Consider the following 22,360-nt stretch of genomic DNA (forward strand, 5'->3'; position numbering starts at 1 on the left):
TTCATCAGTGGGCCCAGGCAAGACTAATAAAGAATGGTCCCAATATTCATAGAATCATGTGATATAATAAATTGTTGTTTTAAGCCACTAATTTGGGGATTTTTTTTTTTTTTTTTGGTATGCGGGCCTCTCACTGTTGTGGCCTTTCCCATTGCGGAGCACAGGCTTCAGATGTGCAGGCTCAGCGGCCATGGCTCACGGGCCCAGCTGCTCTGCGGCATGTGGGATCTTCCCGGACTGGGGCACAAACCCGTGTCCCCTGCATCAGCAGGCAGACTCTCAAACACTGCGCCACCAGGGAAGCCCCAAGGGATGGTTTATTATGCAGCAATAGATGGCCAGTACAGGTGTCTGTTACTAAGCATCCAGTTATATCTAGTAAATTGTAGAAAGGGAGGATGACATTGTGTTACATGGGTTTCTGAAAGTCATTGATGCTCTCTTGATAGCTTTGTGTACAACTTGAAGAACTGATGATGGAATGAAGATAATGTGTTATAGATATGTAACACATTATCTTCTCACCTGTATGTAAAGATGCTGAATAATGGATGAAGTCCTTGATGAACATGTGGTAGAATAGAGAAATGAGATTGGGTTCTGAAACAGGGAGATTTGGTGCAATTGCAGTTCTAAAACTGAACTTTGGGCAAGTTACCTAACTTCTCAGAGTCTTTGTTTCTGTACCTGTGAAATAGGATTATATTGTCTATTTTATGCTATTACTATCAGGATTAACTGAGATAATATGTATAAAAATATGCTATGCAATGCCTGGCACATGGTAGGTGTTCATTATATGTTGATTCCTTTCTACTTGAGTTCACTCTGTTCACCATGCAGCATTTCACTGAGGAATTCACTGGGACCTTGGCCTTGGGATCATGGAACAGCAACTCCAGGGTTAGGAAAACTGGGAAAATTGGGTCTATGATTGCAGGGTTAGGGATCTGTAAGCCAACTCCAGTGATAGGACAGAATTTCTGAATTGATCTGTCTTCAGGGTTCTTTCATATGTGCTTTCATTGATTTTTGTAACACATTGTGCACTGGCTCAGTCTCTGGAATACTCTTCCTCTCTCACTTGTCAAAATAATCTGTTCTTACTCCCATTTCCCAGGATCCTGCTGAAGTACCTCTTTGTCTTACAAATTGCTCTTAAAATATGAATTCCATCCAGAAGTAGAGTCAGTAACCTGTCTCTGACATAACCCAAGACATACAAAGGAAGATATGCTTTTTGTGAGAAAATGATGATCTTGCTTTTGGGTCAAGGATGTTGTCAACCCAGGCAAAGGCAATGTTTCATCACTCAGCTGGTAATGGTCTCAAAAAATGAAGAAGAGAACCCAGTTGGGCGCTACATTTAGGACATTTCTAAAACAAGGTACCAGAGGAACTCTTGGGCAATTGGAAGGGCACCACAACTACTAGTGAGTTGCCTACTTCAGTCTAGTACCCATTTGATCCTGCTGGCCTCCAGGATAGTTTGTGATAGCAAGAAATGATCACTATGGTACACTGGGAAAAAAAAGTTAGTTAACCTCAAAACATAAAATGGTGGAAGAAGAAAAAAGGTAGAAGCTCTTTCAGGACGGGGAATGAGAATAGTCCTTAGGTGACTATTCCCTACAGTCCCTTTGAGAAGGGAATTCATCTATTACAAAGGTCCTCAACATATTCATGATACATGGGAGACTGGGGGTGGGTGGGTGGATACATTATCAACAACCTATTTCTTCCCATTTTTAGTTTTTTTTTCCTGATCCACTTGCTGATTTTCAGGCTGATCTTGGGTTATAAGTCTTTGGTTTCCTCTTGTTGGTTTTGTCTTTGAATTTCCATTTGTTGAGCAACTTTAATGCATCAGACGCTGTGCTAGGTACTTAATATGTATTTTTCTATATGGTCGTCCCAACTACCCTACAATGGAGATACTGTTTTCCCTACTTTATAAATGATTTGACTTGGAAAGGTTTGAAGGCAGTTCTGCCTGATTGTGAGGATTTTGTTCATTCACTGCACCATGGTGGTGGTGGGTAGGGCAGCTGCAAGGCCTTTAACTCAAGAATGATTGCACTAATCTTTGGGAGAGCAAGTCTCTTCACCATTTAGATTCTGGTTATACTTCCTCATGTAGTACTTACTTACAAAGTGGTTTCTGAAGACTTTTCACTACCAGAACTGCTCAAATTCTGCTGTGATTGGGAGCTAATTTGTTTACTCTCATTAATTTTATCTGGTTGAAGTCTTCCTTCCCCTGCTTTTTTAAAAAAGACAGTATTTCTCTATCAAATCATAGAGCAATTATTTTGGTGGGCTTTTCATATAAATGTTGTGCTCGTTTTGTCTTTCATAAATTATAGTTCTGGATTTTTTTCTGACTAATATTCTCTATGAAGAACAGGTTGGGCTTAGGTAAAATATTCCATCATTAACCATGCTATCATGTGTTGGAAAAATCTTCAAGAATAGATTTAAGATGGCTTATAAATGTAATTGATCTTGTTTTGGTCTTTGTCCATAAAAACTAGTAATGTACTGGTGTATCAGTCACGGCTTGTAAGGAAAGAGATGTCCATACAAACTGAATAACTAAAGAGAAGTTGAGAAAGGAACTATATACAAAGGTATGGGCAAGGTTGAGGAAAACCTACAAAGGTTGGTATAGTACCTTGGAAACATTGCAACTCACAAGCCTGAATGATCAAAGGAAGTGAGGGCTTACTGGAATTTGAAGAGTACAGCTATATGGAGAGGGGTGCCTGACATTAGGTATATCCTTTGTTTAGGGAATGAAACCAACCCATGGTGGCCAGGCAGGGAAGAAACTAGGGGGACAGATAGTCTAACCTTTCTATCTTCTTATCCTCTCATCTCCTGCTAATGCCTCTCATTGACTGAACTCCTCTAGAAGTGAGAGGGAAAGGGAGCTTGTTGATGCAGCCCATACAGTTCAGCCTTCTGGCAACACAGAGCAGTGGGGAGAAGTGTGGAGAGGGGATGGAGAAGGCCAAACAGAAGACATTCAACACAGCTGGGATGCAAGATCTGATAACTAATGTTCGTGTTCAACCTGAACTTTCGACCACAGCAAATAGTCATGAGAACAGTCTCCTAAAAGATCAGCTAATAATTTCAGTCTTTAAAAAATGAGACTGTGTTCTGCTTCTGCTTCTTCCAACCTTTCTTTTTAATTTGTTTCTTAACGATTTGAAACAATTTGTGCATGTTCTAGCTGTATATACCCCTATTATGAAAAGTATAAAAGTAACTATTCTCTATGCTGGTGATATAATTTTATTGTCACTAACCAGAAATGGCCTCTCTATCTTACTGGAAAACAGAGTGGCTTGAATTCAACTTTTCTAAATCCCAAATCATCACTTTTGGCAGATAGTATATTCAGTCTAAATGCCTTATATCTAATGTTTGTATATCGCCAGCCAACTTTCTCAGCTACTTAAGGGTCATTTTGCAACCATTTTTCTCCAGTGGTCTCACTAGAAAATTATGCTACTTAAAAGTAGATATTTCTCGACTGCATTACTGATATTTGTTTCTGGGGCCCAGGAGATTGGCGAAATCTATTATGAAATTGTTTTCAGATACAAGGTGTAGCATCCATGCCTGTTCAGTAAATTCTGGTTGAATGAAAGAGTGAGGTAATTAACTTTGTAACTTTGATTTTTATCTTTCTTTCCCACTGTTTTTAGGAAACAGTTTTTAGAAAACATCTTGAGGAAAATTTTAGTCTTGCTGGTAGATCCTTCACTGAAAATCCCCACATGGAGGTTGGGGTAGCCAGCTATTTGGGTCTTGGTTAGGAGTCTTCATTTACTTTAAAGGAAGTGAAATATCTCCTGCCCTGTTGATTGTTAAGGTGTATGGGACTCTCCTTCACTAGCATTACAGATTTCATGCAGCTCATACTCATGTCAAATGTTAAAATTTGGACATTTCTGTTGCCCAATGCCTACCAAGAGCTTAATTAGATGGGTGAGCAGTTCTGATAGACAGCTAAAGAATATACAGTTCTTTCATTATTCTAGATCAACACTGTCCAATAGAACTTTCTGCAATGATGGAAATGTTCTATCATTGTGCTGTACAATGTAATAGTCACTAGCCATGTGTGGCTATTAAAATTTAAAATACAGCTGTCAAGACTGAAGAATGTGATTTAAAAATTTTAATTTAATTTGAATTAATTTAAATTTAAAATCAACTATACTTTGGGAATTCCCTGGCAGTCCACTGGTTAGGACTCTGCGTGCTTTCACTGCTGAGGGTGTGGGTTCAATCCCTGGTTGGGGAACTAAGTTCCTGCAAACGTGCGGTGTGGTCAAAATAAATAAATAAATAAATAAATAAATAAATAAATAAATAAATAAATAAAAGAATATAAACTATACTTCGATTTAAAAAAAGTATCCTAAGGGGAACAACATAAAATTAAAACTGAAAAAAAAAAGAATTTACAATGTGCCAGGCTCTGCTCTATCTCAATTAATCCTCATAATAATCCTCTTAAAGAAGTACTACAATCAGCATTTACAAATAATTTGTTTTTCACTAATCATGGCTAAAATTGACAAGAGTAAAATTACACCAAATGTTTTGAGTAACTGATTTCAGAAATGATTTTAGCACTTCTTAAACGCTTTGCTGCTCAGTTTTTGCTTTCTTTCTATTTCAACTTCCAGATGTATTTTTTGAGAAAATCAAAAAATTCAAAATAAACTTAATGACCCACTAAAATAAATAAATAAATAAATAATTCAATCAATTTATTTATTTATTTAAATAGCCATTCAGGCCAGGGGCTACCATCTTGGGCAGCACCACTCTACATATTCTAGATTTTATCCCTGGGTCATGTCTGACTATCCTTTGGCTTTCAAAAGGATAGCATTTATCGAATTACAAATTTCTATTTTGTCATTAATGGTGGTTTTAAAACATGTTTTCATATTCTTGGACATTCCTCCAAGAACATGGATACAAATTACCCTTCCCTTGAATGTGGGCCAGCTTTGGTGACTTGCTTATGGCCAATAGAATGTGGAAGAACTGATAATACATGACTTTTGAGGCTGGTTTATGATAGGTGATACACCCTGCCTGGCTCTTTCCTTCTCAGCCTGAGCTCCCACATAAGGATTCTGGCTGCTCTCATGTTACCATCCTGAAGTCACATGGAGAGACCACCTACAGATATCTGAAGAGGACTAGCTATTCCAGCCCCCAGCTTAGAGAACTGCTTAGCCGACTCCAGTCAGTCCCCAGTGAGACAGTAATAAATGATCACTATCGTTTTAAGTCACTATTTTGAGGTTGTTGGGCAGCAAGAGATAACTGGAACAGTCTTGGTAGGAAACAGTGCAACAGAAAACTGTTCTATTAAACTCCTTACACAATTCATTGTTGGGTTGTTTTGAGGACAAAATCTACGACATCAATTTCTTGTGGATTTTTTTTTTTTGTCTCGTGGATCTTAATATCAGGAAGAGCTGCACCTTCTTGAGCAACTAAAATCTTTTACTTTAATACCTTTTTGCTTTGGTTGCTAGGAAACTCAAAGCTGAATTCATGCCCCACCTTTGTAACTAAATAGGACTGTACTTTTCCTTTGGCCCCATCCTACTATTCCCTTACCTTTTTTTCTTTTTAAAACCCCAATTCAGTATATACATTATCAAACCACTCCAAAAAAATGAGTGTTAGTAATGTTGGGCCTTTGCTGAATCAATGTGAGCTACAAGATCATCCAGTAGATTGATAATGATGGCTGGGAGAGCGCTGGAATTGTGTGACTCTCAAATGGCCTTATTTTCAGGAAGGAAATAAGGCCCTGAGAAGTAAAGTAACTTCTGGCTCTGAGGGATACAGAACTAGTGAGTAGCAAAATTTCAGCCCAGGTGAAGGTGCATCTTACTGTCCATTCTCCCACATGGCACCCATTGGTCAGATGTTGGTTCTTTACTCTGGGGATGGGATAGTGGTACAAAGATAAGTAAGACCTTGCTCAGGGGTTGACTCTCAAGATATGCCAGGTGGGGATAGTACATGTGTTTAAACATAAAGTGATATACCGCTGGGGACTTCCCTGGTGGTCCAGTGGTTAGGGCTCTGTACTTCCACTGCAGGTGGCACAGGTTCAATCTCTGATTGGGGAATTAAGATCCTGCAAGCCATGTGGTGCAGCCAAAATAAATAAATAAATAAAATAAAGTAAAAAACAGTTGACCCTTGAACAACTGGGGATTAGGGTTGCAGGCTCTCTGCACAGCAAAAAAATCCACTTATAATTTATAGTCAGCCCACCACATACACAGTCCCTTATATCCACAGTTCCACATTCATGTATTCAACCAACTGTGGATCGTGTAGTACTGTAGTATTTACTATTGAAAAAAATTCACATACAAGTGGACCCATGCAGTTCAAACCCATGTTGTTCAAGGGTCAGCTGTACATCGTAAAAGAGGTACAAATTAAACTTTGTAAATGTTCAGAGGAATGAGACATCACTTCCAAGTGGAGGTTCATAGAAGGTGTCACGAAAGAGTGATACTAAGCTAGGCCTGGAGAGACGGATGTGATTCATATGTGCAGACATTGGAGTGAGGATGGGGTGGAAGATGGAGCAGTCTAGCAGCAGTGAGTTCAATGCTGGGAATTCTAGTCTCTGTGGCATTTGGTGGGGAAGATATTTTTGGAAGGGGGCTGTGACACATCTCAAATTATACTATGTGAGTACTTGCTTACTCTTCTGTTTGTGGTACCAGCCCTGTCCAGGGGCATGTGACCTGTACATGTGGATGGGATCAACTCAGGAAGAGAGACTAATGCTGATGTAAGTTTCCACGTAGCTGACTGCTTAGAAAACTCAACACTTGGGACTACGTTCTGAGGTAACTGCTTAAAACCTTTTAACAACAAATTGCTTTTAGACTTCAGTATGGAAAAGAAAATACTGGAAGAGATTCTACAGCATTGCTCAGCCCTGCAAACAGGGGCATTTCAGGACACTTGGGAGGAACCCAGAAACATGCTCAGCTTCTTCTTAGACTGCCTTACATTTCTTGCAGCCTCGTATGATCACAGGAGCCTGGTATTCTGTGGACAGTAAGCCCAGCAAAGCTACAGAGTGGATCTCTGTAGGGACAGAGCTGCAGTTCTTTCCAGAGTTTGATTGATTTGTTACAATTAGTAACAGGCAGCTCTCCTGAAATTCCACAATTGCCTCTTGAAATAGGAAAATCCCAGGAGACATGGGTAGGAAATTGCTAATGGAGTGAAAACTTTTCCAGACCATTAAAACAAGATCCTGCCACTTGCCTGTAAGTGAAAGTTTAAACAAACCTCTTTTCTTTTTTTTTTTAAAATTTACTTATTTTATTTATTTATTTTTGGCTGCGCTGGGTCTTCGTTGCTGCGCGCGGGCTTTCTCTAGCTGCGGCGAGCGAGGGCTACTCTTTGTTGTTTCGGTGGCTTCTCTTGCTGTGGAGCATGGGCACTAGGTGAGCGGGATCCAGTAGTTGTGGCATGTGGGCTCAGTAGTTTGGCTCGTGGGCTCTAGAGCACAGGCTCAGTAGTTGTGGCTCATGGGCCTAGCTGCTCTGCGGCATGTGGGATATTCCCGGGCCAGGGCTCGAATCCGTGTCACCTGCATTGGCAGGCAGATTCTTAACCACTGTGCCACCAGGGAAGCCCCAAACCTCTTTTCTTGATTAGGAAAACCAAAGTCAATATCTGATTACAGCAAAATTCAATGCCATTCTGCTGGATTCTTCCAGGTCTATAAAACCCAAAAGGACAGCAGCCCAGGTGGATGACTCACAAGTGTTCTGACTTAGATTCCAGGTTCTTGGGGTGCTTTCCATAAAATGCTTCCAAAGGTGTTAAACCACCAATAATCATAGTTGCCGTATTGACTTTGCACAAAACTGTACAGCCTATAAATCATTTTCATATACGGTATTTCATCTAATCCTCCCAAAAACTCGATGAGGTGTATATCACTCTTCTACTTTTGCAGAAGAGAAAACTGAGGCCCAGGTAACTTAAGCAAATTATCCTAAATCTCAGGGTGAATATGTATCAGTGGAAAGGTTTACATCTAGTCTTAGGAATCTATTTGTGCATTTGAGCAAAAAGGTCCGAGGATGAGAGACAAGGTTGGGAACTGTAGTTGGAAGAGTGGATGCAGAGGTCCCTTGGGCCAACATCTGATCATCTAGGGATATGCTGTCCCCAGACAGGGACAAACTTTTTCCAGCCTTCTCTCTGCCTGGGAAGGTAATCAGTTAGTGTTAGAGACCCCCTAGATCTGGAAGTGACCAAAGTTATGATGTAGTTCAAATCCCTCGCCCAGAGAAGTTCAGTGTCTTGCAAAGACTCACACAGATAACTGGTGACAAAGCTGGGATTGGTACCCAGTTTTCTGGATGTTACAGGAATTTCTCCTGCTACAACTGAATGCTTTTCCTCCTACATGCTCTCTCCTTTTCACTAGGTAGAAATGTGTTTACAATGAAAGATGATTGGGCACTCCTTAGATAACTGAGCTAATATTAACAATTGCTACTATTCATCCAACACCAGCGATGTGCCAGGTTCTGTGCTAGATCTTTCACATACATTATTTTGAATCTTCACAAGAACGCTGCAAAGCATATATTATTATCTCTGTGAGGAGACGGAGACCAGGGTTGAGGATGGATTTGCCAAGACAATACTGAGTTGACGTTCTTCCCACTGTGCAGTGCACAGAGTAAGAGTTTCTCTCTTGTCCTAAAAAACAGAAATGTCTGAACTTTTTAATATGGTCAAGTATTGTTTTTGGAAAATCATTAAAATTCAAATTGTATTTATTCCTAGAATGATATCTGAGTGAGATAAGGGAGATGAATCAGTTATGCATCTGATTCCTGACTGTTCATTTGGCTTGAGTCCTACTGGCTTTTCCCATCCCAAGCCCCTACCTGTGATTCTTAGATTTGTTTTCTGCCTAGCTTCCCACCCTGGCTCTGGGATCTGATAATCCTCATCAGCATCAGTTCTGACTCAGTAGGGAGATTCAATCTCATTGAGCAGCCAGGTAAACAAGAGGACGGTGGAAGGAGTTGATAATCTCTCATCATCATCCAGCATCTGGCACGAATCTCATAGTCTTTTTGATCATGGGGTTGCTTTTACATGTTATAAGAGTTCAAAGAATGCTTGAACAGAAGAAATCTTTTGTAATCAAGGGGCAGTAATTGTTATTCTTTCCAGTTGTTGAGTTAGCTATGCCTCTATAAATTGTAACATACTGTTCCAAGTTTTATTGAGTTCCTGCGGTGTCCTGAAATTAGGGTCAGTTCCCGTCTCCAAGGAAGACCAGATCCATTCCTGTGATGCAGGGTATTTGATAGAGTTCATGGGTGATAATTTCTACTGCTCCTCCCTCATTCTAAAAGTGAACAAAAGTCGGTTTCCCCACAGAGCCTAGATTTTTGAAATAACTTTACCTGTGTAAAATCCCAACTTATCTCGGTAGGATATTATTAAAGGAAGGAGAATTTCCCATCCAAGATAACTAACCCAAATCAAGGTCCTTGGGTGGAAAACAAAACTTAATATCTGATCCCAACAAAGCTCTGGTATTTTGTCTTGCAGGTTTATTGAGAGTATATAACCATGGGTAATTTCTTGGACAAATTAACCCAAGATTAATTTCTCACCATTTTCTGGAAATACATTGAAACATTTGCAAATGAAGGTATGATGGGCTCTCAAATAGGAATTCTTTTAGATCACTGTTCTTAAGAACTCACATTAAGCTTATTTCTAAAATTATAACTGACTATGACAGATAAGTTGATGAGTCAATGTCATCTCTTAGAGTTCATGGTAATTTTAAGGGCATGTTATCAACCACATTTCTAACCAAAATCAAGCAATTTTGGGTGTGGCTCTTAAAATAGTTTTCCACAATGTCATACTTTACCCTGTACTTGTAGCTGCTTTCTGAGCTGTAGGGTTTGGCGGGGCTGGGAATGCTGACCTCAGGAAGGATTTGGGACAGTGCTTGGCAATCCCATGACACATCAGTTGTCCTTTCCCGTCATCTATCTGGCATTGACTGGATCAAAAACAGAGCACTATTCCTGGTTTATGTTGAAATTCTCTGTTGTCCTTTGAAATCCCAAGTAAAGATTTCCTCCTATTGTGTAACTCAAGAGGTTTGATAAAGTATTATGTTTGGCATTCTGCTTCTGGAAATCTTTCTTTACAGAGGCCACCTATAGGTGTTCTAGAGTTGCTTGAATGACAATTAGTGCTGGATGATGCAATAGAGGCCACAAGCCAAGTCCATGTAGCAATAAAACACATCCTATAGGAACAGAGACAGAGATAAGCAGAGGCCATTCTAAGAGGGATGCAGCAACAACTCAAAGGATCTATCACTCAGACAACCAAGGTAGTGGAGAGCAGAATAGGAACACCAAGAAAACAGTCTCTGATAAACCAGTGCAGTAATTGGAAGTGTTTCTGGTGATGTGAAGGAGGACTCTGGAGGCCTCCAGGGTGAGATAAGTCAAGCAATCAACATGTCAAGGTAATTTGTTAGCAGTTCAGGCTTTGGGTCAAGGTGTGTAAACCTGCCCACTATGATGTATGAAGCCTGCTAACCTGAGGAGACTTGGCTGTAGAAAGACAACAGAAAAGTGGAGCCTGCTTGGAACTGACAAGAGGGACCACTTGTACCTGTTAATGTAACATCTGTCCCAGTGAAGGCAGACCCTGATTGCAAACCACTGATATAGTTAGAGGGGTAAGCATGGCCTCCATAAGGACAGCAGGGTTCCCACATTTCCCTGATCTTGCTGAGTAGTTTTTATGGACCGATGCTCTCACACAGCTGTGAAATGGGAATAAAGACTTTAGTGATGGTTCCTCAATATAGGCCAAACAGACGTTAACTATAACTGTTGGAACCCACACCACCTGTACACAGCCCTCACCATCTCGCTGAGCCCGCACAGATTATATACTGCTCACCCCACTGTTAATCTCACATCTGACTCTGTACGTTTCTCACTGACCTACTAAGCTCACACCAACCACACACACCCTTCACCATCTCAGTGATTTGACATCCACCCTACACTGCGCTCAGACGAGATCACACAAACAGCTGGCTGACTTCACACAGATTATACATTGCTGTGAAAGCTCTTCCTTTTTGCCCACTCAATACCTATTTTCCCATTTTTTCCGAGAAATAAACCTTGGTTTTATTCAAGATGGTGCTGTGTGCAGCTAGGAGACCACATTTCTCAGCCTCCCTTGCAGTTACATTTGATTACATAACTGAGTCTGACCAGGGAGACTTAAACAAAACATTTTGGGTAGGACTCCTGGGAAGGCTTCTTGAAAGGGGACAGAATGCTGGGGCCTAATCTTTTGCCCTTAGTCTTTATATTTTTTCCCCCAGTTTTGAAAACAGATGTGATGGTCAGATCTCCTCAGTTGTCTTGTGACTTTGAGAATAGAAGCCACCTAATGAGAATGGTTTGTTTGTAAGTTAGAGGATACCTGGGTCCTTGATAACTTTGTGAAACTACAGTATCATCTCTGGGCCTTCTATCTTTTAATTTCTTTTACGTGAGAAAGTGAACCCTTAGTTTCGCATAAACCACTGTATCTGGGTCTCTGTTACTTCGGCTGAAGGCTGTTCTTACAGACACAACCCTTCACCATTCTTCTGGGCTCACGCTGACTATGCATATACTTACCGTCCCCCTTGGTCAATGTGTACTCTGTATATTATCATTTGACTATGATGCATAAGTGGAACAGCTGTCTTTTTTTTTAATGCCTAGATGACTCTGCATTTTCCTTTTGACTTGTCCAGTTGCATAAAGCAGAATGGACCAGAATCTCTGAGGTACATACATCTCATTCTATAAATCTTAATGGAGAGAGGCTAAACCAGTACAACACAGTTGTACTAACACCAATAGTTAGGTGGTGCAGAGAGATTTGAGATCAATGGCTCTTCCTGTTCTGAGTTAGCACCAAATCATGTCATAGCATTACTTCTGCATCACAGAGGCTAGCATGGTGTCCTCAAGGGCAAACTTTATGATTTCCTAGCGTAAAGCTGAGTCACACCCACTACACTTCCCGAAGGGCTATATTGGAAAAAAAATGCACATTAATTTCTTTACCTTGCCTTGCCCCTTTCCCCCTGAAAAACCCGAAGAAACAAAACTCAAGATAGGGAGATCACAAGTGGAAAGCAGGAAAGAGAGATGGGCCTGTACCAGTGCGGCCCAATAAAGGGATACCATGTGAATGGTGCCCCCTGCAGGGGTACAAAACAGTGACCCTGGCTCATTCCCACCTCTGCTCTCTCAGCGGCTATCAGAGTCCTTGGGGACTGGCTGTAGTGAAACTCTTGCTCTGGTTCTGTTTCTCCTTTTTCTTTTGGCAAAAGCCCCTTCCCCAGGTTTTAGCATGGTGGAACAGTGGGAGGGGTCCTCTGAGAGGACAAGTATTCAGGTGAATGAATTTTCCACCAAGGACTCTTCAGGCTGTAAAGAGTAAGACTGAGGAGGGTGGGATTGAAATCTCAAGACAGGAAGTGGTTACCTTGGTGTAACAGCGTTACACCTTTGCCTGTTCCATCAGAACTAGGAATCATGGGTTAAAACTTTAAAGCAGTATGTGTAGTATAAAAGTGAAAAGAGGGGCTTCCGTGGTGGCACAGTGGTTGAGAGTCTGCCTGCCGATGCAGGGGACACGGGTTCGTGCCCCGGTCCGGGAAGATCCCACATGCTGCGGAGCGGCTGGGCCCGTGAGCCATGGCCGCTGAGCCTGCACGTCTGGAGCCTGTGCTCGGCAACGGGAGAGGCCACAACAGTGAGAGGCCCGCGTACTGCAAAAAAAAAAAAGAAAGAAAAAAAAGACACAAGCTAATCAGTGGCAGAGTCCAGGCCTCCTGATGCTTCTCCTCACGTCTTTTCCCATGACAACAGTAACTCCCAGCTTGTTGTGAAAATCAGATTAGGTGATGTGCTGAAAGGCATTTTATGCTCTGAGAAGTGACATGAAGAGCTCTGTGATTATTGTTAGGGATTTGGTCTCCCTAACAATCCTAGTGACAGAGTGAGGCCCTTGCTCTTAGAGAAAATTACTTTCCTTCACTGTTTTGTTTCTCCCACAAACCTCAAGGGAATGGATTTTAAGCTTTTTAAAGAGTCAGCTAATACTTATGAGGTTTTAAACTACAGTTGAGGAAGCTTCCATTGGCTCTTCCCAGTGTCTGAGTCCTCTCTGCTCTCACTGTAAGCTAGAGTTAGCTCTCCCTTCTGCCTCTAGAGACCACGGTCATAATGTCATCCCTTTTAGATTTACTATCTAAAAGGGATGTGTGTGTGTGTGTGTGTGTGTCCCTGCCAAGAGTCACAAGGATCCCTCCTGTGTCCCTATTTTACATCTATGTGACTCAGAGCCAAGCTCAGATTTTGTTGAGTTCTGTGCAAATAAAAACCCTCTAGTGAGGAAGATTCTGAAGAAATAACATTATTTGTTTCAGAATTTTCTAAAAAAATAAATTTATTTATCTATTTTTGGCTGCGTTGGGTCTTCGGTGCTGTACACAGGCTTTCTCTAGTTGCTGCCAGCGAGGGTTACTCTTTGTTGCAGTGCACGGGCTTCTCGTTGCGGTGGCTTCTCTTGTTACGGAGCATGGGCTCAAGGCACGCGGGCTTCAATAGTTGCAGCAGGTGGGCTCAGTAGTTGTGGCTCACGGGCTCTAGAGCACAGGCTCAGTAGCTGTGGTGCACAGGCTTAGTTGCTCAGCAACATGTGGGATCTTCCCGGACCAGGGCTTGAACCCATGTCCCCTGCATTGGCAGGTGGATTCTTAACCACTGCGCCACCAGGGAAGTCCCAGAAAGAGCATATTGAGGAGACAGAGGCAAAGATGATCTTAGAGCAGGAGCAGGGTTCCTTTGGTGGGACTTTGTTAAGAACCAGTCTTTGGAGGGAGATAAAGGAGGTACAAAGATGGAATCATTTTTGTCCCTGAAGGGATTAACACTGGCCATGGTGGTGGGGACTTTAGTCCTTACATCCCGGACTGGCTGGAACTGATGTAGGAGACACACGGCAGTGTTCCCAGCTGTGGTCCTGGGCCCTGGTCCTCAGAGGACCGGGTCCTTCTGGTGCTGCTGGAAATGGCTCTTCCCACTTCTGTCTCAGGGTCTGGTGCCATCCCACTGGCGTCCACACTGAGGGGCTGGCTCTTCCTTTTCTCTATCTGACCCAAGAACACTTCAGAGGGTCTTAGTGAGTTCTTGAGAAGAATCAGCTTCTTTAAGAGGGTTTGGTCACCAGAAATAATAGAATTGTAGGATTTTGAAAACCAAAGAGGGTCTCAGAAACCTTACAATTCAAGGCTCTTATTTTGTAGGTGAGGATACTGAGACCAAGAGAGGTTAAGTGATTTGTTCAAGCTTTTATAGCACAATAGTCTCTGTGTTAGGATGATAATGCAGGTTTCTTGATTTCTAATTAAATGCTCTTTTCTACTGAATCTTTTGTAATCAGGAAGAAGACACTCTTTTGGTAAATAACAATAGGAGGGTTAGGGCAGATTCAAGAATTACTTGATTTATTATCTAAGAGAAAGTGGCTCTGAATTAGATTTAAGAAACTATCAGGGTCACAAAAATGCATGAATAAGCAATAATGTCCCTGTCCACACTTCCCAGTGCTCTTCGTTTCTCTTTCTGTTTATTGTCCCAACTTCTAGTGTCTTCTATCCTAATAAACTAAAGGGTGCAGGAGGTACCAAGAGGAGCCCACATAGCATGTTTATCTTTTAAAAAATGTATTATGTTTTTGTTCACTAACATGGGATTTACGAAAGCCCAGAAAGGAAGACAATAGGAAGGGCACATTTCCTTCATCTTGATCTCCACTGACTGATTTCCCTTGTGACCCAAGAATGTGGGCCTGGGCTTATTTCCAAGGCTATGTGTAACCAAGAACTGGAAATGGAAAACTTAGCAATGAAGTTCAGCAGTTTTCTTCTTCTGTTTTTAAATAAAATATACTTCAAAATGTGATTTAAATAAATTCACCTAGCATGTAAAGTTATAAAATAGTGTATGTTCTCACCCAGTGATGTGTTAGAGCTGACCCCTAGTAGATCACGAGAATGGATTGTTATTCAGGAATTATTGTGAGCCTGTTGTGAAGTCATTGACAACTTGAAATCAGTCATGATGGGAATATTTACACCAAGGAGATCAGCAAATTCTATAAATCAGGGCTTTTTTTTTTTTTTTTTTTTTAATCAGAGAGTCACTTTGCTAACACAACAATAGCACGTGAGAAGTTCCACTATTCAGAAGTAATCATTGTTAATTTTCTTATGTAAAACATCCAAAAAATGATTATTTATATGCTAGCACATATGCATGTATTATTTGCATTCATTTATAGAATGAAAATAATATTTTATGAAATTTTCCTGAGATTTTTTCATATCAACACATATAGATCTAACAACTCACTATTTTAAATTATAATATGTTATTATATGGCTGTACCATAGTTTATTTAACCAATCTCCTTTTTTTTGTTTTGTTTTGTAAGTCTTTTTTATTGAAGTATAGTTGATTTATAATGTTGTGTTAATTTCTGCTGTACAGCAAAGTGATTCAGTTATACATATATATACATTCTTTTTTATATTCTTTAACCAATCTCATAATGATGGGTGTCCTTGTTTTGTTTTCTCCAAAAGTAGACCCTGAGACACGAGGTTGGGTGCAGATGGTTTATTTGTCAGGTGACTGAGGAAGCGCATGTGAGACAGTAGGCAAAGTGGGACAGGGAAAATCACGTTCTATCAAGAGTACAAACTATGGACATGATCTGTGGCTGTGATGTTGACTTTCACCAACTCGCAGAGGTAGTGGTTGTCAGGTTTCTCCACCATAAAGTTACTCTCCCCACCCTGCCTCCACACTTGCACACTTTATATTGCAGCCCACTCTTAAGGGGTGGGGGTTACCCTCCTCCTCCTTGCTTACTCCCCACTCCTTGAGGGTGGAGTATGTATATAAAATGATTTGGAATTCTTTGGCATGAGATCTTGGTTTCTTCCTGCATATGTTTTTACTCAATCATTTACTTATCTCAATATGGGACTCATAGGGCTTCCCTGATGGCGCAGTGGTTGGGAGTCCGCCTGCCGATGCAGGAGACGTGGGTTCGTGCCCCGGTCATGGAGGATCCCACGTGCTGCGGAGCGGCTGGGTCCGTGAGCCATGGCCGCTGGGTCTGCGCGTCCGGAGCCTGTGCTCCGCGATGGGAGGGGCCGCGGCAGTGGGAGGCCCGCGTACCGCAAAACAAACAAACAAACAAACAAAAAAATATGGGACTCATAGATATTTATTTTATACTTTAGACTATAATCCAATGTTACTTTATTTTGTTGTCCAAATCATTCCAGCTTTCAGTTGGCTCCTGTGTCCCTTTGATATACCCCTATCATTGAGGGTTATTATTTATTGATTTTGAGCACTTCCTTAGTTTCTGGGCTCCATTGGTTTTCTTTTTTTTTTTTTTTTATTGCCTGCGTTGGGTCTTTGTTGCTGTGTGCGGGCTTTCTCTAGTTGCGGCGAGAGGGGGGCTAGTCTTTGTTGCACTGTGCGGGCTTCTCATTGCAGTGGCTTCTCTTGTTGCAGAGCATGGGCTCCAGGCACGCAGGCTTCAGTAGTTGTGGCACGCAGGCTCAATAGTTGTGGCTCATGGGATCTAGAGCACAGGCTAAGTAGTTGTGGCGCACGGGCGTAGTTGCTCCACGGCATGTGGGATCTTCCCGGACCAGGGCTTGAATCCATGTCCCCTGCATTGGCAGGCAGATTCTTAACCACTGCACCATCAGGGAAGTCCTTCCATTGGTTTTTAAGGAATAGAAGCTTACTCCATTTACCTCAAGTTTTGAGTGGGGAGATTACATTTTATGGCAGGAAGTACATAAAGATTTACCCTCCTTTTCCTAATCTAATGAAATGTGATAGCTAGTTTTGCCTGACTTCTGAAACCACTGGGGTCAACACCCTACCCTGCCATGTCCCCCTTTAAAAGATTCTTCATTTAGTAATTGTTAATTGAGGCTTCCAGTCTTTTTGCCTTTGGTCTTTCTTTTCTAACCAAGGCTAAATTTTTAAAAAACGTATGGCTTATGCTTTTCTGTTTCTGTAACTACTTCAGTGAGGATGTAGACCTAAGTTGATCTTGGTGTTATGTGTACTTGTGTGTACGGTGTGTGGGTGGAGGGTGAGGGGGTGGTCTCAGTTCCTGTTCCACAGCTATGTACAAATAGTGTTGTCTCCTGTCCCTGAAGCCAAGATTTGGGCAACTAAGATAACCACACACCCTTATTATTCTCTGACTTTTCTTCTTCTTTTTATCTTGTCTCTTCAGACTTCCTTTGCTTTTTTTGTAGTTCAACTGTGCATTTTAAAATATGTTTGTTATATTTTACCCAGAATTTCTAAAGCTTTTATATTTAAAGCTTTTTAAGTCTGTTATGTTGCCAGAAATGGAAGTCCTACTCTTTACTTCCTCTTTTTTTTATCTTTTTTTTTTATTTTGAGAAATTAAAACCATTAAAAACTACAAGGTATTATTTCAAATATATCTTAATCTTCACCCAGAAATGGAAATTCTTTCATTTATTCCATGAATATTTATGTGCAAGACACTGTCCTAAGAATTTGGGATAAATCAGTGAACAAAACAAAAATCTCTCTCCCCATGGAGCTTACATTCTAGTGGGAGATGCAGGGAATGAATAATAAACGTAATATACAATGATATTGCCTGATATTTAGAAGGGGATAGTGCTCTGAAAAAAACAAAACAAAGCAAAACAAAACAAAAAACCCAAAACAACTAGAGCAGGGCTTGGAAATTAAGAGTGTAGGAAGTTAGACTCTTTTTTTTTTTTTTTTTTTGTCTTTTAACGTAAGGTGGTTCTAGCAAGCCCCACTGAAAAGATGACATTTGAAGGAGTCTTGAAGGAGATGAGGAGCTGGCCAGGTAGAATTCTGGGGGGAGAGCATTTCAGGCAGAGGGAACAGCCAAGGCAAAGGTCTTAAGGTGGGAGTGTGACTGATGTGTTTGAGGAAAAGCAAGAAAGCCTGTGTGGCTGGAGCCAAGTGCATAAGGGGAACCTTGTGTGAGATGAGGTTCAACTAGAGGGGAGGGGTAGGTCATGGATGGACTTACTGGTCATTTGAAGAACTTTGTTTTTTCTCTGAGTTAACATTGGGTCCATTGAAGGTGGTTCTTCCCCCACTCCCCAAACTAATAGAAAGAACTTTTTGTTTTTCCCAACCATTTGAGAGTAAGTTGCCAACGTAAAGCCCTATTACCTGCCCCCCCATTCTTTAATGTATAATTCCTACAAACAAGGACATTCTCCTCTATAACTATACAGCCATCAAAACCAAGAAACTAGCATTGATACTGTACTGCCATTCTATCCTCAGACCCTCTTCAAATTTCACCAATTCAAATATGTCCTTTTTATAGCAAAAGGATCCAGCCTAGATCTCACATCACTTTTAACTGTCAGGTTGCTTTAGTATGCTTTAGTCTGAAAGAGTTCTTTGCACTTACTTGACTTCACGGCATTGGCACTTTTGCAGATTACAAGCTAATTACTTCGTACAATGTCCTCCTGTTGGGTTTTGTTACTTGTTTCCTCATGATTAGAATTAGATTTTTTTTTGGCAATAATATCACCGAATAGGTGTTTTTTTCCCCCTCACTTCATGTAGTCATGAGTACACAATTTGAATTTGTCCGTTACTAGTGCTAAAAACTTTGATCACTTAACTAATGTGATGTCAACCAGGTATCTCCCCTGTAGAGTTACTTACAGTCCTTGTAATTATTATAGTAAGTATTTTGGGGAAAGGTCACTTAAGACTACGTAAATATCTTTTTCCTAATCAAATGTTCACTGACTAGTTTTATTCTTTTTTTTCCCCAAATAGTTTATATATCTGAATATAAATATTACTTACAGCAATGATGAGCTGGTTTCAACATCAGTTCTACCCCCCACCTCCCCCCACCTTCTAAAATGTACTCTTTGAGAAATCTTGTTCACATAAATAGAGCTCAGAACAAGTTTTATACTTGCACATTGGCTTAATCCTTTGAATTCCTTCCAAGCTATATGCAAATCACAAATTCTCTATCATAAAAATTACACACAATGCTCTATAAGCTGATTACATTATCCTTAAGTTTGTTGAAAACAAAAAAAGTTTTAAACCTACCTTGCAAAAGAATTTGTTTCTTAATTTTCAATTTCTCTGAATTACACAGGAAAGACTTATTAAGACTTATCAGTGACACTTCATTTTATCTATTGCCTTTTAGAAGTGTCTGTTTTACTTGATATACTTAGAAAGGTTTAGAATATTTTGAATATTAATTTAAATTTTATAATATTTTGATAACATACATTTATGATGCACTTTTGGTGGGGGTAAAAGATATTGGCTCTGGAAATTTAACTCAGTCAATTTATGGAAATGATCCGCCATCAAACCTAATGATGGTGGGCTACTAATTATCATGCCAGGACAACAGGCGTAAATAACCGCCTGAGCAAACTGAGACATATGTTTATGTTATCTAATGAACAGAGCCATGATCCACTGTCAAACCATTCAGCCAAATCAACTTCTTTTCTGTCAGAAAAAGTATGACTTCATATTCAATCCAAATAAACATGCTATTATGTATCCCCATGACAACCAGCTCACTTCTAAATACAGCGACTAGCTGGGGATAAGATGATCCCATTTCCTCACACATCAATTTAAAAAGATACAGGCTTAACTCCCTTGATTTTACAATATTTACAATTTAAATAGCAACATCCAATACTCCCTGCAAGTCAGAACTCCATTTTTTGCAACCAAAACTTGTTTATTAATAAAATCATGTTCTCAAGCTAAAGCAAATTTTAAAGCATGGATAAAAAAATACATAAAACAATTTCTGTGTAGTCATTGTAACAATCAGGACAAGTTACATAATTTGCAGGGCCCAGTGCTAAGTGAAAATGTGGGGCCCCTTGTTCAAAAAATTAAATATTTCAAGATGGGACCATTAGAGCCTTAAAGCCAGCACTGGCTCTCATAATATGGGGCCCTTCTAAAGGCAGGTCACAGACCCAGCAAGCTGGCTGGGACAATAGTTTTGTTCTTAGAGACTCTTATGTCCCTAGTATAAGCTGAATCAATGTGAATAAAAGTTTCTAAATTTTAAAAATAGTATCACTGGTCACCCTGTGCATGCATTTTCTGCTCCATAAAAGTGGACACAATTTATTAACTGAAAACACCTGTGGATTTTCCTATCTGAAAGGCATGGGAAATCTGTCTATCACAATCTTTACCATAGTCCAGTGAACAATTTCTCAGTGCCTCAGTTTCCTCATCTGTAAAATGGGGATAATGTACCTACCCTGAATTGTGAGGACTAATTGTTTTAATATGGGAATGCAGTTAGAACAGTGTATGGCATATAGTAGAACTGTAGCTATAGTAGAACAGAGTTGCAGAACTGTTTTCTATTATCACTATTATTATTATTATTATTATTTTTAAAAACACTATTTATTTTATTTTATTTTTTAACAAAGTTAATCAGTTATACATATACATATGTTCCCATATCCCCTCCCTTTTGCGTCTCCCTCCCACCCTCCCTATCCCACCCCTCCAGGCGGTCACAAAGCACTGAGCTGATCTCCCTGTGCTATGCAGCTGCTTCCCACTAGCTATCTACCTTACGTTTGGTAGTGTATATATGTCCATGACGCTCTTTCGCTTTCTCACAGCTTACCCTTCCCCCTCCCCGTATCCTCAAGTCCATTCTCTAGTAGATCTGTGTCTTTATTCCTATCTTACTCCTATGTTCTTCATGACATTTTTTCTTAAATTCCATATATATGTGTCAGCATACAGTATTTGTCTTTCTCTTTCTGACTTACTTCACTCTGTATGACAGACTCTAGGTCTATCCACCTCATTACAAATAGCTCAATTTCGTTTCTTTTTATGGCTGAGTAATATTCCATTGTATATATGTGCCGCATCTTCTTTATCCATTCATCCGATGATGGACACTTAGGTTGTTTCCATCTCCGGGCTATTGTAATCTATTATCACTATTATTATTATTACTAATATTATTCAGTAATTTCATTCACTATACAAATTACAATAATGTCAGAATAGGAATTGATTTAATGGCAGTGACAGACTTGGTATGTAAAATCTTTCTACCTATCAAAGGTGAACCAGGTATTATAACCTTTTCCACGTTTATGTAAGATTTTCTATTTTTCACTATAAAAATAGTGACCTAGGGCTTCCCTGGTGGCGCAGTGGTTGAGAGTCCGCCTGCCGATGCAGGGGACACAGGTTCATGCCCCGGTCTGGGAAGATCCCACATGCCGCGGAGCGGCTGGGCCCATGAGCCATGGCCACTGAGCCTGCGTGTCTGGAGCCTGTGCTCTGCAACGGAAGAGGCCACAACAGTGAGAGGTCCACGTAAAGCTAAAAAAAAAAAAAAAAAAAAAGATGTTAAAAAAAAAAAGTGACCTAATGAGCAATGCTAATTCTGATGTTGCTCTCCAATTAGCAATGCTAATTCTTATGATGCTCTCCAAGCCAAGCATGTTTAAATGTTAAGCTTAGTGATAATTTTACCAGTGCCCTTAGCTTCCTTCACAAAAAATTAACTGATTTAATTTTAAAGTCTGAACGTTCTGTAAATTATTATTGCACATTGCATTAGAGATATTTTTCATACTATTGTTTTATAATTTTTTTTTATGATGATCACAATGCAGAACTGTTTTTAGAAAGAAATTCATGGTATATGTAAGATTTATTATGTTTAGTTTTGGTGTTTTGCTTTTAGTTCATCTTTGGTAGTTCTTGGAATGTTCATTGAAAAACTTCTGTTGTGTTTTGTCAGAGCTTTGGTCTCTTGTAAAAACCCCCAAACTGTTGGTTTAATATGTCCAAGGAAATCCTCAGTCTGCTTTCTTCAACACTCTGATTCTTAGCCACAGACTGGCAAATTTAAAAAAAATTTAAATGATCTAGATTTATTTTACTAGAAAGCAACAGTACAATTCAAAATGGAAATCCCATTTGTATAAAACACATCTGTATTAGTTTCCTAGGGGTGCTGTAACAAAGTACCATGACCTGGAGGGCTTAAAACAACAGAAATTTACTGTCTA

General features: G+C 40.2%; 1 protein-coding gene across 13 annotated transcripts in view; it reads left to right on the plus strand.

Moving 5' to 3' along the window:
• Window positions 1-22,360, plus strand: part of CRP (C-reactive protein) — a 73,440-nt gene that overhangs the window by 13,825 nt on the left and 37,255 nt on the right. For 2 of the 13 annotated variants that reach the window (XM_081225135.1, XM_081225136.1), the window contains exons 1-2: window positions 6,448-6,663; window positions 6,792-7,346. The exons of 5 other annotated variants lie outside the window; for them this stretch is intronic. The gene's annotated coding sequence lies outside the window, so the exon portion shown is untranslated. Of the gene's footprint in view, window positions 1-6,435; window positions 6,664-6,791; window positions 7,347-22,360 lie in introns of those variants that run through there. 6 more of the 13 variants (XM_081225137.1, XM_081225138.1, XR_014015125.1 and 3 more) reach the window with 5 other exon arrangements.

The sequence above is a fragment of the Mesoplodon bidens genome (genome assembly GCF_964165515.1).
Source record: "Mesoplodon bidens genome assembly, chromosome: 2".
NCBI classification, from domain to species: domain Eukaryota; kingdom Metazoa; phylum Chordata; class Mammalia; order Artiodactyla; family Ziphiidae; genus Mesoplodon; species Mesoplodon bidens.